Source organism: Pseudophryne corroboree, chromosome 2 (assembly GCF_028390025.1).
Source record: "Pseudophryne corroboree isolate aPseCor3 chromosome 2, aPseCor3.hap2, whole genome shotgun sequence".
NCBI classification, from domain to species: domain Eukaryota; kingdom Metazoa; phylum Chordata; class Amphibia; order Anura; family Myobatrachidae; genus Pseudophryne; species Pseudophryne corroboree.
In genome coordinates, this window is record NC_086445.1 from 46,709,723 (window position 1) to 46,723,619 (window position 13,897).

Consider the following 13,897-nt stretch of genomic DNA (forward strand, 5'->3'; position numbering starts at 1 on the left):
AGTGTTAAATAATAATACTGTACCCCATACAGTATCCAGTGTATAAAAAGACCAGTGTTTACATTAATGTCCAGGGTCTTTACTAGTTTCTTCTACCCCCCCCCCCCCCCCTTCCCCGAGACTCCTGCACTTGCTCCAATGTTCCGCAGAGCAGGAGATTGTGTACTACATCTGGAAACCCCCCCTCTAGAAATCCTGCATTTGCCACTGAGTCCGATACTGGTCAGTGCCTCCCCAGTCACTGGCCTCACCACAGGTCACTGAGATGTCTCAATACGGCCCATTGTTACATAGTGACATTGAGAGCAAGATATGTGAATAAATGCGGAAGAGTTCAGTCTGCAGAAAACGTGGGGGGCCCATTTTTGGTAATAAAGCGAATTATAGTTTGGTCGTTTACAGTTCTCAATGGAAACCATTCGCTTAATTCTCTCCAAATGATGCTGAATTAGCATAAAGTGAATGACCCCCTAACACAAACCTTAGCAAAGTTTGCCAGTAAATAATTAATCCCAGCATTACGAGCGTTTGCTGCCTCTCTCAACCCTCTATAACATAATAATACTCTTGCGGAAAGTTTTACTGCAACTTTATCATTAATATTCAGCAGCCGCTCAGCGAGCAGCCGATATATTATTCAGACGGCATATTAACAATGAAATGTTTGCCATTTTATTTACACGTACAGCAGTTCTTTAAAATCCCTGTTTTGCAGACCCATTCCACTTATTATGCTGAACGCTGTGTTTGCGTTGCCTCTTTTTGTCTCTCTGTTTTCCCTTTTTACATCTTTTCACTTCCAATTATCCGCTTTAGAGCCCAGCCAGCAGTTTTCCTTGCACTGAGATATAACCCTATTAAGGGAAATTTATTGTGCTCCATAAAAGCCGTACCTCCGAGACGCAGGCATTAATCATAATACATTGTACATTTTTATGACGACATATAAGCTGTGCAGACATTTGCCAAAACAGGTGCTTTATATGCAAAACAAACAGCCCAAGAAGATTGCTGATATCCAACTTTCTTGTTATGCAGTAATAGTAATACTGGTATATATAATAATCACACATCTCTGTTTATTAGCGAGTAAACAGAAATGTCATATACTGTAGTTAGCGCAAAATCGGTGGGGAGAAGAGGTGGGCACAAATAAAAAAAATTAAATAGCCTTAAGTAGAATTGTTAGGAAAATGTCTTTTGACAGGTTGTGCATACTGCTTGCTGCCACTAGATGGCAGTAATAAATTGGCTTACCAGATCAGTCATTTAATACTAGCTATACATAAAATACGCGTTCTCCATGTCTGTACGACAGTTGGTTTAATTCTGATATTACAGCAGCACTGCTGACTCCTTTCATTGTTTATATGATCAGGGCCGCCAAGAGTGGCCACAGGTCTAGGTACTGAAGGGGCGTGACCAAATACATTGAGATGTGGCCACGGCCACTCAAAAATAGGAAAAAAATGAAGCACAGGGGGCGCCGGCAGCTGCACACCTCAGCAGCACTGCAGCTGACTCGAACAGAGCCCCTCCAATAAGCCTAGGCTTGGGTAATTAGTAATCCCCCCCTCTCCTCAGTGGTTCTGTACATAACAGCATTGCTCTCTGTCATTGACTGTACAGCAGCACTGTCCACTCTCATTGATCATATAGCAATACCGTCCCCTCTCATTGATTATATAGCAGCGTGGCCGCCCTCATTTAGTATATAGCAGCACTGCTCTTCTCATTTATTATATAGCAGCACTGCTCTTCTCATTTATTATATAGCAGCACTCACTGATTTTATACTGTACAAGCACTGTCCCTCTCATTGATTATATAGCAGAACTGCCACTCTCATTGATTATATACTGTAGCGGCACTGCCCCTCTCATTGATTATATACTGTAGCAGCGCTGCCCCTCTCACTGATTATATACTGTAGCAGCGCTGCCCCTCTCATTAATTATATACTGTAGCAGCGCTGCCCCTCTCATTGATTATATACTGTAGCAGCACTGCCCCTCTCATTGATTATATGCTGTAGCAGCACTGCCCCTCTCATTGATTATATACTGTAGCGGCACTGCCCCTCTCATTGATTATATACTGTAGCAGCGCTGCCCCTCTCATTGACTATATACTCTAGCAGCGCTGCCCCTCTCATTAATTATATACTCTAGCAGCGATGCCCCTCTCATTGATTATATACTGTAGCAGCGCTGCCCCTCTCATTGATTATAAACTGTAGCAGTGCTGCCACTGTCATATATTATATACTGTAGCACCACTGCCCCTCTCATTGATTATATATTGTAGCAGTGCTGCACCTCTCATATATTATATACTGTAGCAGCGCTGCCCCTCTCATTGATTATATACTGTAGCAGCACAGAACCTCTCATTGATTATATACTATAGCAGCACTGCCCCTCTAACTGATTACATACTGTAGCAGCGCTGCCCATCTCATTGCTTTTATACAGTAGCAGCGCTGTCTCTCTCATTGATTATATACTGTAGCCGAGCTGCCCCACTCATTGATTATATACTATAGCAGCGCTGCCCCTCTCATTGATTATATACTGTAGCAGCGCTGCCCCTCTCATTGATTATATACTGTAGCAGCGCTGCTACTCTCACTGATTATATACAGTAGCAGCACTGTCCCTCTCATTGATTATATACTGTAGCGGTGCTGCCCCTCTCAATTATTATATACTGTAACAGCGCTGCCCCTCTCATGGATTATATACTGTATTATATACTGTAGCAGCGCTGCCCCTCTCATTTATTATATACTGTAGCAGCTCTGTCTCTCTCATTGGATATAAACTGTAGCAGCGCTGCCCCTCTCATTGATTATATACTGTAGCAGTGCTGCCACTCTCATATATTATGTACTGTAGCAGCGCTGCCCCTCTCATTGATTATATATTGTAGCTGCGCTGCCCCTCCCATATATTATATACTGTAGCAGCGCTGCCCCTCTCATTGATTATATACTGTAGCAGCAATGCCCCTTTCATTCATTATATACTATAGCAGCACTGCCCCTCTCATTGATTACATACTGTAGCAGCGCTGCCCCTCTCATTGATTATATATTGTAGCTGCGCTACCCCTCCCATATATTATATACTGTAGCAGCGCTGCCCCTCTCATTGATTATATACTGTAGCAGCAATGCCCCTCTCATTCATTATATACTATTGCAGCACTGCCCTTCTCATTGATTACATACTGTAGCAGCACTGCCCCTATCATTGATTTTAGGTATATAAGCGAAAGGAGAAAAACAAAAGGCGGAATTATAAAACTAAAGACAGAGACTGGGAGTTTTGTTGAGGGAGACAATGTAATAGCAGATCATCTTCATAATTCTTTTTGCTCAGTATTCACTACTGAAAGAGAGGGGAAGGGGCCACAGTTAAGTTGCAGGGATTTTCAGGAAAATGAAACAAGTACATTTACAGAGGAGAAGGTTCTAACAGAACTCTCAAAGCTGAAAGTGAACAAATCTATGGGGCCAGATGGGATACATCCAAGGATACTAAAAGAACTTAAAGAGGTGCTGGTAGCACCATTAACAGAATTATTCAACCAGTCATTAGCTACAGGAGTAATTCCAGAGGACTGGAAAAGAGCGAACATAGTCCCACTGCACAAAAGTGGAAGCAAGGAAGAGGCAAACAACTACAGACCAGTGAGTCTTACATCAGTAGTAGGGAAATTGATGGAAACACTCTTAAAAGAAAGAGTTGTAGATTATCTCAAGTCCAGTAATTTACAGGATCCCAAACAGCATGGATTCACTGGGGGGGAGGGGGGGATCATGTCAAACAAGTCTTATTGACTTTTTTGACTGTGTGACTAAAGTGATGGATAAATGTGGAGCCGTGGATATAGCTTATCTAGACTTTAGTAAGGCTTTTGACACTGTTCCACATCGCAGACTGCTAAATAAACTTGGAAGTTTGGGATTGGATACTAGGATTATTGAATGGATAAGATATTGGTTGAAGGATAGAAAACAAAGAGTTGTGGTAAATGGAGTGCATTCACAGGAGGGAAATGTTACCAGTGGAGTACCCCAGGGATCTGTACTTGGACCAGTGCTTTTTAATATCTTTATTGGTGACATTGCAAATGGTATTAAAGGGAAAGTATGCCTTTTTGCAGATGACACAAAGGTATGCAACAGGGTAGACACACCAGGTGGGGTAAAACAAATGATTGAGGATCTAGGTAGACTAGAGGAATGGTCAAGAGTGTGGCAATTACAGTTTAATGCCAAAACATGCAAAATCATGCACTTGGGTCTCAAAAATCCAAAGGCTAAATATAGTATTAATTAGAGATGAGCGGGTTCGGTTTCTCTGAATCCGAACCCGCCAGAACTTCATGTTTTTTTTCACGGGTCCGAGCGACTCGGATCTTCCCGCCTTGCTCGGTTAACCCGAGCGCGCCCGAACGTCATCATGACGCTGTCGGATTCTCGCGAGGCTCGGATTCTATCGCGAGACTCGGATTCTATATAAGGAGCCGCGCGTCGCCGCCATTTTCACACGTGCATTGAGATTGATAGGGAGAGGACGTGGCTGGCGTCCTCTCCATTTAGATTATAAGAGACTGAGAGAGATTTACTGGAGCTGACTAGGAGGAGTACTGTTACTGTAGAAGTGTAGAGACTGAGTGGAGAGAGTTTACTAGTGAGGACAGTGCAGTTTACTTTATAATCCGTTCTCTGCCTGAAAAAAGCGATACACAGCACACAGTGACTCAGTCACATACCATATCTGTGTGCACTGCTCAGGCTCAGGCCAGTGTGCTGCATCATCTATTATCTATATATAATATTATATATATCTGTCTGACTGCTCAGCTCACACAGCTTATAATTGTGGGGGAGACTGGGGAGCACTACTGCAGTGCCAGTTATAGGTTATAGCAGGAGCCAGGAGTACATAATATATTATATAGTGAGTGACCACCAGACACACAGTGCAGTTTATTTAATATATCCGTTCTCTGCCTGAAAAAAGCGATACACACAGTGACTCAGTCAGTCACATACCATATCTGTGTGCACTGCTCAGGCTCAGGCCAGTGTGCTGCATCATCTATTATCTATATATAATATTATATATATCTGTCTGACTGCTCAGCTCACACAGCTTATAATTGTGGGGGAGACTGGGGAGCACTACTGCAGTGCCAGTTATAGGTTATAGCAGGAGCCAGGAGTACATAATATATTAGTGAGTGACCACCAGACACACAGTGCAGTTTATTTAATATATCCGTTCTCTGCCTGAAAAAAGCGATACACACAGTGACTCAGTCAGTCACATACCATATCTGTGTGCACTGCTCAGGCTCAGGCCAGTGTGCTGCATCATCTATTATCTATATATAATATTATATATATATCTGTCTGACTGCTCAGCTCACACAGCTTATAATTGTGGGGGAGACTGGGGAGCACTACTGCAGTGCCAGTTATAGGTTATAGCAGGAGCCAGGAGTACATAATATATTATATAGTGAGTGACCACCAGACACACAGTGCAGTTTATTTAATATATCCGTTCTCTGCCTGAAAAAAGCGATACACACAGTGACTCAGTCAGTCACATACCATATCTGTGTGCACTGCTCAGGCTCAGGCCAGTGTGCTGCATCATCTATTATCTATATATAATATTATATATATCTGTCTGACTGCTCAGCTCACACAGCTTATAATTGTGGGGGAGACTGGGGAGCACTACTGCAGTGCCAGTTATAGGTTATAGCAGGAGCCAGGAGTACATAATATATTATATAGTGAGTGACCACCAGACACACAGTGCAGTTTATTTAATATATCCGTTCTCTGCCTGAAAAAAGCGATACACACAGTGACTCAGTCAGTCACATACCATATCTGTGTGCACTGCTCAGGCTCAGGCCAGTGTGCTGCATCATCTATTATCTATATATAATATTATATATATCTGTCTGACTGCTCAGCTCACACAGCTTATAATTGTGGGGGAGACTGGGGAGCACTACTGCAGTGCCAGTTATAGGTTATAGCAGGAGCCAGGAGTACATAATATATTATATAGTGAGTGACCACCAGACACACAGTGCAGTTTATTTAATATATCCGTTCTCTGCCTGAAAAAAGCGATACACACAGTGACTCAGTCAGTCACATACCATATCTGTGTGCACTGCTCAGGCTCAGGCCAGTGTGCTGCATCATCTATATATATTATATATCTGTCTGACTGCTCAGCTCACACAGCTTATAATTGTGGGGGAGACTGGGGAGCACTACTGCAGTGCCAGTTATAGGTTATAGCAGGAGCCAGGAGTACATATTATATTAAAATTAAACAGTGCACACTTTTGCTGCAGGAGTGCCACTGCCAGTGTGACTGACCAGTGACCTGACCACACTGACCACCAGTATAGTTAGTAGTATACTTATATTGTGATTGCCTGAAAAAGTTAAACACTCGTCGTGTGACTTCACTTGTGTGTTTTTTTTTTTTTTATTCTATAAAAATAAAACTCATTCTGCTGACAGACAGTGTCCAGCAGGTCCGTCATTATATAATATATAATATATACCTGTCCGGCTGCAGTAGTGATATATATATATTTTTTATATCATTTATCATCCAGTCGCAGCAGACACAGTACGGTAGTTCACGGCTGTGGCTACCTCTGTGTCTCTGCACTCGGCAGGCAGTCCGTCCATAATTGTAATACCACCTAACCGTGGATTTTTTTCATTCTTCTTTATACATACATAGTTACATAGACATCTTCTCTTTATCAACCAGTCTATATTAGCTGCAGACACAGTACAGTACGGTAGTTCACGGCTGTGGCTACCTCTGTGTCTGCAGTCGGCAGGCAGTCCATAATTGTATACTAGTATCCATCTCCATTGTTTACCTGAGGTGCCTTTTAGTTGTGCCTATTAAAATATGGAGAACAAAAATGTTGAGGTTCCAAAATTAGGGAAAGATCAAGATCCACTTCCACCTCGTGCTGAAGCTGCTGCCACTAGTCATGGCCGAGACGATGAAATGCCAGCAACGTCGTCTGCCAAGGCCGATGCCCAATGTCATAGTACAGAGCATGTCAAATCCAAAACACCAAATATCAGAAAAACAAGGACTCCAAAACCTAAAATAAAATTGTCGGAGGAGAAGCGTAAACTTGCCAATATGCCATTTACCACACGGAGTGGCAAGGAACGGCTGAGGCCCTGGCCTATGTTCATGGTTAGTGGTTCAGCTTCACATGAGGATGGAAACACTCAGCCTCTCGCTAGAAAAATGAAAAGACTCAAGCTGGCAAAAGCAGCACAGCAAAGAACTGTGCATTCTTCGAAATCCCAAATCCACAAGGAGAGTCCAATTGTGTCGGTTGCGATGCCTGACCTTCCCAACACTGGACGTGAAGAGCATGCGCCTTCCACCATTTGCACGCCCCCTGCAAGTGCTGGAAGGAGCACCCGCAGTCCAGTTCCTGATAGTCAGATTGAAGATGTCAGTGTTGAAGTACACCAGGATGAGGAGGATATGGGTGTTGCTGGCGCTGGGGAGGAAATTGACCAGGAGGATTCTGATGGTGAGGTGGTTTGTTTAAGTCAGGCACCCGGGGAGACACCTGTTGTCCGTGGGAGGAATATGGCCGTTGACATGCCAGGTGAAAATACCAAAAAAATCAGCTCTTCGGTGTGGAGGTATTTCACCAGAAATGCGGACAACAGGTGTCAAGCCGTGTGTTCCCTTTGTCAAGCTGTAATAAGTAGGGTTAAGGACGTTAACCACCTCGGAACATCCTCCCTTATACGTCACCTGCAGCGCATTCATAATAAGTCAGTGACAAGTTCAAAAACTTTGGGTGACAGCGGAAGCAGTCCACTGACCAGTAAATCCCTTCCTCTTGTAACCAAGCTCACGCAAACCACCCCACCAACTCCCTCAGTGTCAATTTCCTCCTTCCCCAGGAATGCCAATAGTCCTGCAGGCCATGTCACTGGCAATTCTGACGAGTCCTCTCCTGCCTGGGATTCCTCCGATGCATCCTTGCGTGTAACGCCTACTGCTGCTGGCGCTGCTGTTGTTGCCGCTGGGAGTCGATGGTCATCCCAGAGGGGAAGTCGTAAGCCCACTTGTACTACTTCCAGTAAGCAATTGACTGTTCAACAGTCCTTTGCGAGGAAGATGAAATATCACAGCAGTCATCCTACTGCAAAGCGGATAACTGAGGCCTTGACAACTATGTTGGTGTTAGACGTGCGTCCGGTATCCGCCATTAGTTCACAGGGAACTAGACAATTTATTGAGGCAGTGTGCCCCCGTTACCAAATACCATCTAGGTTCCACTTCTCTAGGCAGGCGATACCGAGAATGTACACGGACGTCAGAAAAAGACTCACCAGTGTCCTAAAAAATGCAGTTGTACCCAATGTCCACTTAACCACGGACATGTGGACAAGTGGAGCAGGGCAGGGTCAGGACTATATGACTGTGACAGCCCACTGGGTAGATGTATGGACTCCCGCCGCAAGAACAGCAGCGGCGGCACCAGTAGCAGCATCTCGCAAACGCCAACTCTTTCCTAGGCAGGCTACGCTTTGTATCACCGCTTTCCAGAATACGCACACAGCTGAAAACCTCTTACGGCAACTGAGGAAGATCATCGCGGAATGGCTTACCCCAATTGGACTCTCCTGTGGATTTGTGGCATCGGACAACGCCAGCAATATTGTGTGTGCATTAAATATGGGCAAATTCCAGCACGTCCCATGTTTTGCACATACCTTGAATTTGGTGGTGCAGAATTTTTTAAAAAACGACAGGGGCGTGCAAGAGATGCTGTCGGTGGCCAGAAAAATTGCGGGACACTTTCGGCGTACAGGCACCACGTACAGAAGACTGGAGCACCACCAAAAACTACTGAACCTGCCCTGCCATCATCTGAAGCAAGAAGTGGTAACGAGGTGGAATTCAACCCTCTATATGCTTCAGAGGTTGGAGGAGCAGCAAAAGGCCATTCAAGCCTATACAATTGAGCACGATATAGGAGGTGGAATGCACGTGTCTCAAGTGCAGTGGAGAATGATTTCAACGTTGTGCAAGGTTCTGATGCCCTTTGAACTTGCCACACGTGAAGTCAGTTCAGACACTGCCAGCCTGAGTCAGGTCATTCCCCTCATCAGGCTTTTGCAGAAGAAGCTGGAGGCATTGAAGAAGGAGCTAAAAGGGAGCGATTCCGCGAGGCATGTGGGACTTGTGGATGCAGCCCTTAATTCGCTTAACAAGGATTCACGGGTGGTCAATCTGTTGAAATCAGAGCACTACATTTTGGCCACCGTGCTCGATCCTAGATTTAAAGCCTACCTTGGATCTCTCTTTCCGGCAGACACAAGTCTGCTGGGGTTGAAAGACCTGCTGGTGACAAAATTGTCAAGTCAAGCGGAACGCGACCTGTCAACATCTCCTCCTTCACATTCTCCCGCAACTGGGGGTGCGAGGAAAAGGCTCAGAATTCCGAGCCCACCCGCTGGCGGTGATGCAGGGCAGTCTGGAGCGACTGCTGATGCTGACATCTGGTCCGGACTGAAGGACCTGACAACGATTACGGACATGTCGTCTACTGTCACTGCATATGATTCTCTCAACATTGATAGAATGGTGGAGGATTATATGAGTGACCGCATCCAAGTAGGCACGTCACACAGTCCGTACTTATACTGGCAGGAAAAAGAGGCAATTTGGAGGCCCTTGCACAAACTGGCTTTATTCTACCTAAGTTGCCCTCCCACAAGTGTGTACTCCGAAAGAGTGTTTAGTGCCGCCGCTCACCTTGTCAGCAATCGGCGTACGAGGTTACATCCAGAAAATGTGGAGAAGATGATGTTCATTAAAATGAATTATAATCAATTCCTCCGCGGAGACATTGACCAGCAGAAATTGCCTCCACAAAGTACACAGGGAGCTGAGATGGTGGATTCCAGTGGGGACGAATTGATAATCTGTGAGGAGGGGGATGTACACGGTGATATATCGGAGGGTGAAGATGAGGTGGACATCTTGCCTCTGTAGAGCCAGTTTGTGCAAGGAGAGATTAATTGCTTCTTTTTTGGGGGGGGTCCAAACCAACCCGTCATATCAGTCACAGTCGTGTGGCAGACCCTGTCACTGAAATGATGGGTTGGTTAAAGTGTGCATGTCCTGTTTTGTTTATACAACATAAGGGTGGGTGGGAGGGCCCAAGGACAATTCCATCTTGCACCTCTTTTTTCTTTTCTTTTTCTTTGCATCATGTGCTGATTGGGGAGGGTTTTTTGGAAGGGACATCCTGCGTGACACTGCAGTGCCACTCCTAGATGGGCCCGGTGTTTGTGTCGGCCACTAGGGTCGCTAATCTTACTCACACAGTCAGCTACCTCATTGCGCCTCTTTTTTTCTTTGCGTCATGTGCTGTTTGGGGAGGGTTTTTTGGAAGGGACATCCTGCGTGACACTGCAGTGCCACTCCTAGATGGGCCCGGTGTTTGTGTCGGCCACTAGGGTCGCTAATCTTACTCACACAGCTACCTCATTGCGCCTCTTTTTTTCTTTGCGTCATGTGCTGTTTGGGGAGGGTTTTTTGGAAGGGACATCCTGCGTGACACTGCAGTGCCACTCCTAGATGGGCCCGGTGTTTGTGTCGGCCACTAGGGTCGCTAATCTTACTCACACAGCTACCTCATTGCGCCTCTTTTTTTCTTTGCGTCATGTGCTGTTTGGGGAGGGTTTTTTGGAAGGGCCATCCTGCGTGACACTGCAGTGCCACTCCTAGATGGGCCCGGTGTTTGTGTCGGCCACTAGGGTCGCTAATCTTACTCACACAGCTACCTCATTGCGCCTCTTTTTTTCTTTGCGTCATGTGCTGTTTGGGGAGGGTTTTTTGGAAGGGACATCCTGCGTGACACTGCAGTGCCACTCCTAGATGGGCCCGGTGTTTGTGTCGGCCACTAGGGTCGCTTATCTTACTCACACAGCGACCTCGGTGCAAATTTTAGGACTAAAAATAATATTGTGAGGTGTGAGGTATTCAGAATAGACTGAAAATGAGTGTAAATTATGGTTTTTGAGGTTAATAATACTTTGGGATCAAAATGACCCCCAAATTCTATGATTTAAGCTGTTTTTTAGTGTTTTTTGAAAAAAACACCCGAATCCAAAACACACCCGAATCCGACAAAAAAAATTCGGTGAGGTTTTGCCAAAACGCGTTCGAACCCAAAACACGGCCGCGGAACCGAACCCAAAACCAAAACACAAAACCCGAAAAATTTCAGGCGCTCATCTCTAGTATTAATGGCACTATACTGGAAACTACTGAGGAGGAAAGGGATCTAGGAGTCACTATTTCAGGTGACTTAAAGGCAGGTAAGCAATGTAACAAAGCAATGAGGAAGGCTAGTCAGATGCTTGGCTGTATCGGGAGAGGAATCAGCAGCAGAAAGAAAGAAGTAATAATGCCACTGTATAGGTCATTGGTACGGCCTCATCTAGAATACTGTGTTCAGTTCTGGAGGCCATATCTTCAAAAGGATATTAATACATTAGAGACTGTACAGAGAAGGGCAACTAAAATGGTGCATGGCCTACATCACAAAACCTACCCAGAAAGACTAAGAAATCTCAATATGTATAGTTTGGAGCAGAGAAGGGAAAGGGGGGATATGATAGAAACTTTCAAATATATCAAGGGTTTTACCAAAGAGGGAAACATTCTCCAAATGAAGAGAAGCAATAGGACACGAGGACATGCACTGAGACTGGAGGGGGGAGGTTCAGGGGAAATTTGAGGAAAAATTACTTCACAGAAAGGGTAGTGGACAAGTGGAGTAGCCTCCCATCAGAGGTGGTAGAGGCTGACAGTAGAGCAATTTAAACATGCATGGGATAGACATAAGGATATCCTTACAAAGAAATAAGGATCAAATATGGTTTGAGATAAAAAATATGGTAAAAAAAAAGGGGCAGACTAGATGGGCCAAGTGGTTCTTATCTGCCGTCAAATTCTATTACATACTGTAGCAGCGTTGTCTCTCTCATTGATTATATACTGAAGCAGCGCTGCCCCTCTCATATGTTATATACTGTAGCAGCGCTGCCCCACTCATTGATTACATACTGTAGCAGCGCTGCCCATCTCATTGATTATATATTGTAGCAGCGCTGGCCCCTCTCATTGATTATATACTATAGTAGCGCTGCCCATCTCATTGATTATATACTGTAGCAGCGCTGCCTCTCTCATTGATTATATACTGTAGCAGCGCTGACGCTCTCATTGATTATATACTGTAGCAGCGCTGACCCTCTCATTGATTATATACGGTAGCAGCGCTGACCCTCTCATTGATTATATACTGTAGCAGCGCTGCCCATCTCATTGATTATATACTGTAGCAGCGCTGCTTCTCTCATTGATTATATACTGTAGCAGTGGTGCCTCTCTCATTGATTATATACTGAAGCAGCGCTGCCTCTCTCATTGATTATATACTGTAGCAGTGTTGTCTCATTGATTATATACTATAGCAGCACTGCCCCTCTCATTCATTATATACTATAGCAGCGCTGCCCACCTCATTGATTATATACTATAGCAGCGCTGCCCCTCTCATTGATTATATACTAGAGCAGCGCTGCCTCTCTCATTGATTACATACTGTAGCAGCGCTGCCTCTCTCATTGATTATATACTGTAGCAGCGATGCCCCCCTCATTGATTATATACTATAGCAGCACTGTCTCTCTCATTGATTACATACTGTAGCAGCGCTGCCTCTCTCATTGATTATATACTGTAGCAGCGCTGCCCCTCTCATTGATTATATACTGTAGCAGCACTGCCCCTCTCATTCATTATATACTATAGCAGCGCTGCCCATCTCATTGATTATATACTGTAGCAGCGCTGTCTCTCTCATTGATTATATACTATAGCAGCGCTGCCCCTCTCATTGATTATATACTGTAGCAGCGCTGCCTCTCTTATTGATTATATACTATAGCAGCACTGCCCCTCTCATTCATTATATACTATAGCAGCGCTGCCCATCTCATTGATTATATACTGTAACAGCGCTGCCTCTCTCATTGATTATATACTGTAGCAGCGCTGCCCCTCTCATTGATTACATACTGTAGCAGCGCTGCCTCTCTCATTGATTATATACTATAGCAGCACTGCTCTTCTTATTGATTATATACTGTAGCAGCGCTGCCCCTCTCATTGATTATATACTGTAGCAGCGCTGCCCCTCTCATTGATTACATACTGTAGCAGCACTGCCTCTCTCATTGATTATATACAGTAGCAGCGCTGCCCCTCTCATTGATTATATACTGTAGCAGCGCTGCCTCTCTCATTGATTATATACTGTAGCAGCGCTGCCTCTCTCATTGATTATATACTGTAGCAGCACTGCCCCTCTCATATATTATATACTATAGCAGTGCTGCCTCTCTCATTGATTATATACTGTAGCAGTGCTGCCTCTCTCATTGATTATATACTGTAGCAGCGCTGTCTCTCTCACTGATTATATACTGTAGCAGCGCTGCCCCTCTCATTGATTATATACTGTAGCAGCGCTGCCCCTCTCATTGATTATATACTGTAGCAGCGCTGTCTCTCTCATTGATTATATACTGTAGCAGCGATGTCCCTCTCATTGATTAAATACTGCATCTGCGTTGTCTCTCTCATTGATTATATACTGTAGCAGCACTGCTCCTCTCATATATTATATACTATAGCAGCGCTGCCTCTCTCATTGATTATATACTGTAGCAGCTCTGCCTCTCTCATTGATTATATACAGTAGCAGCGCT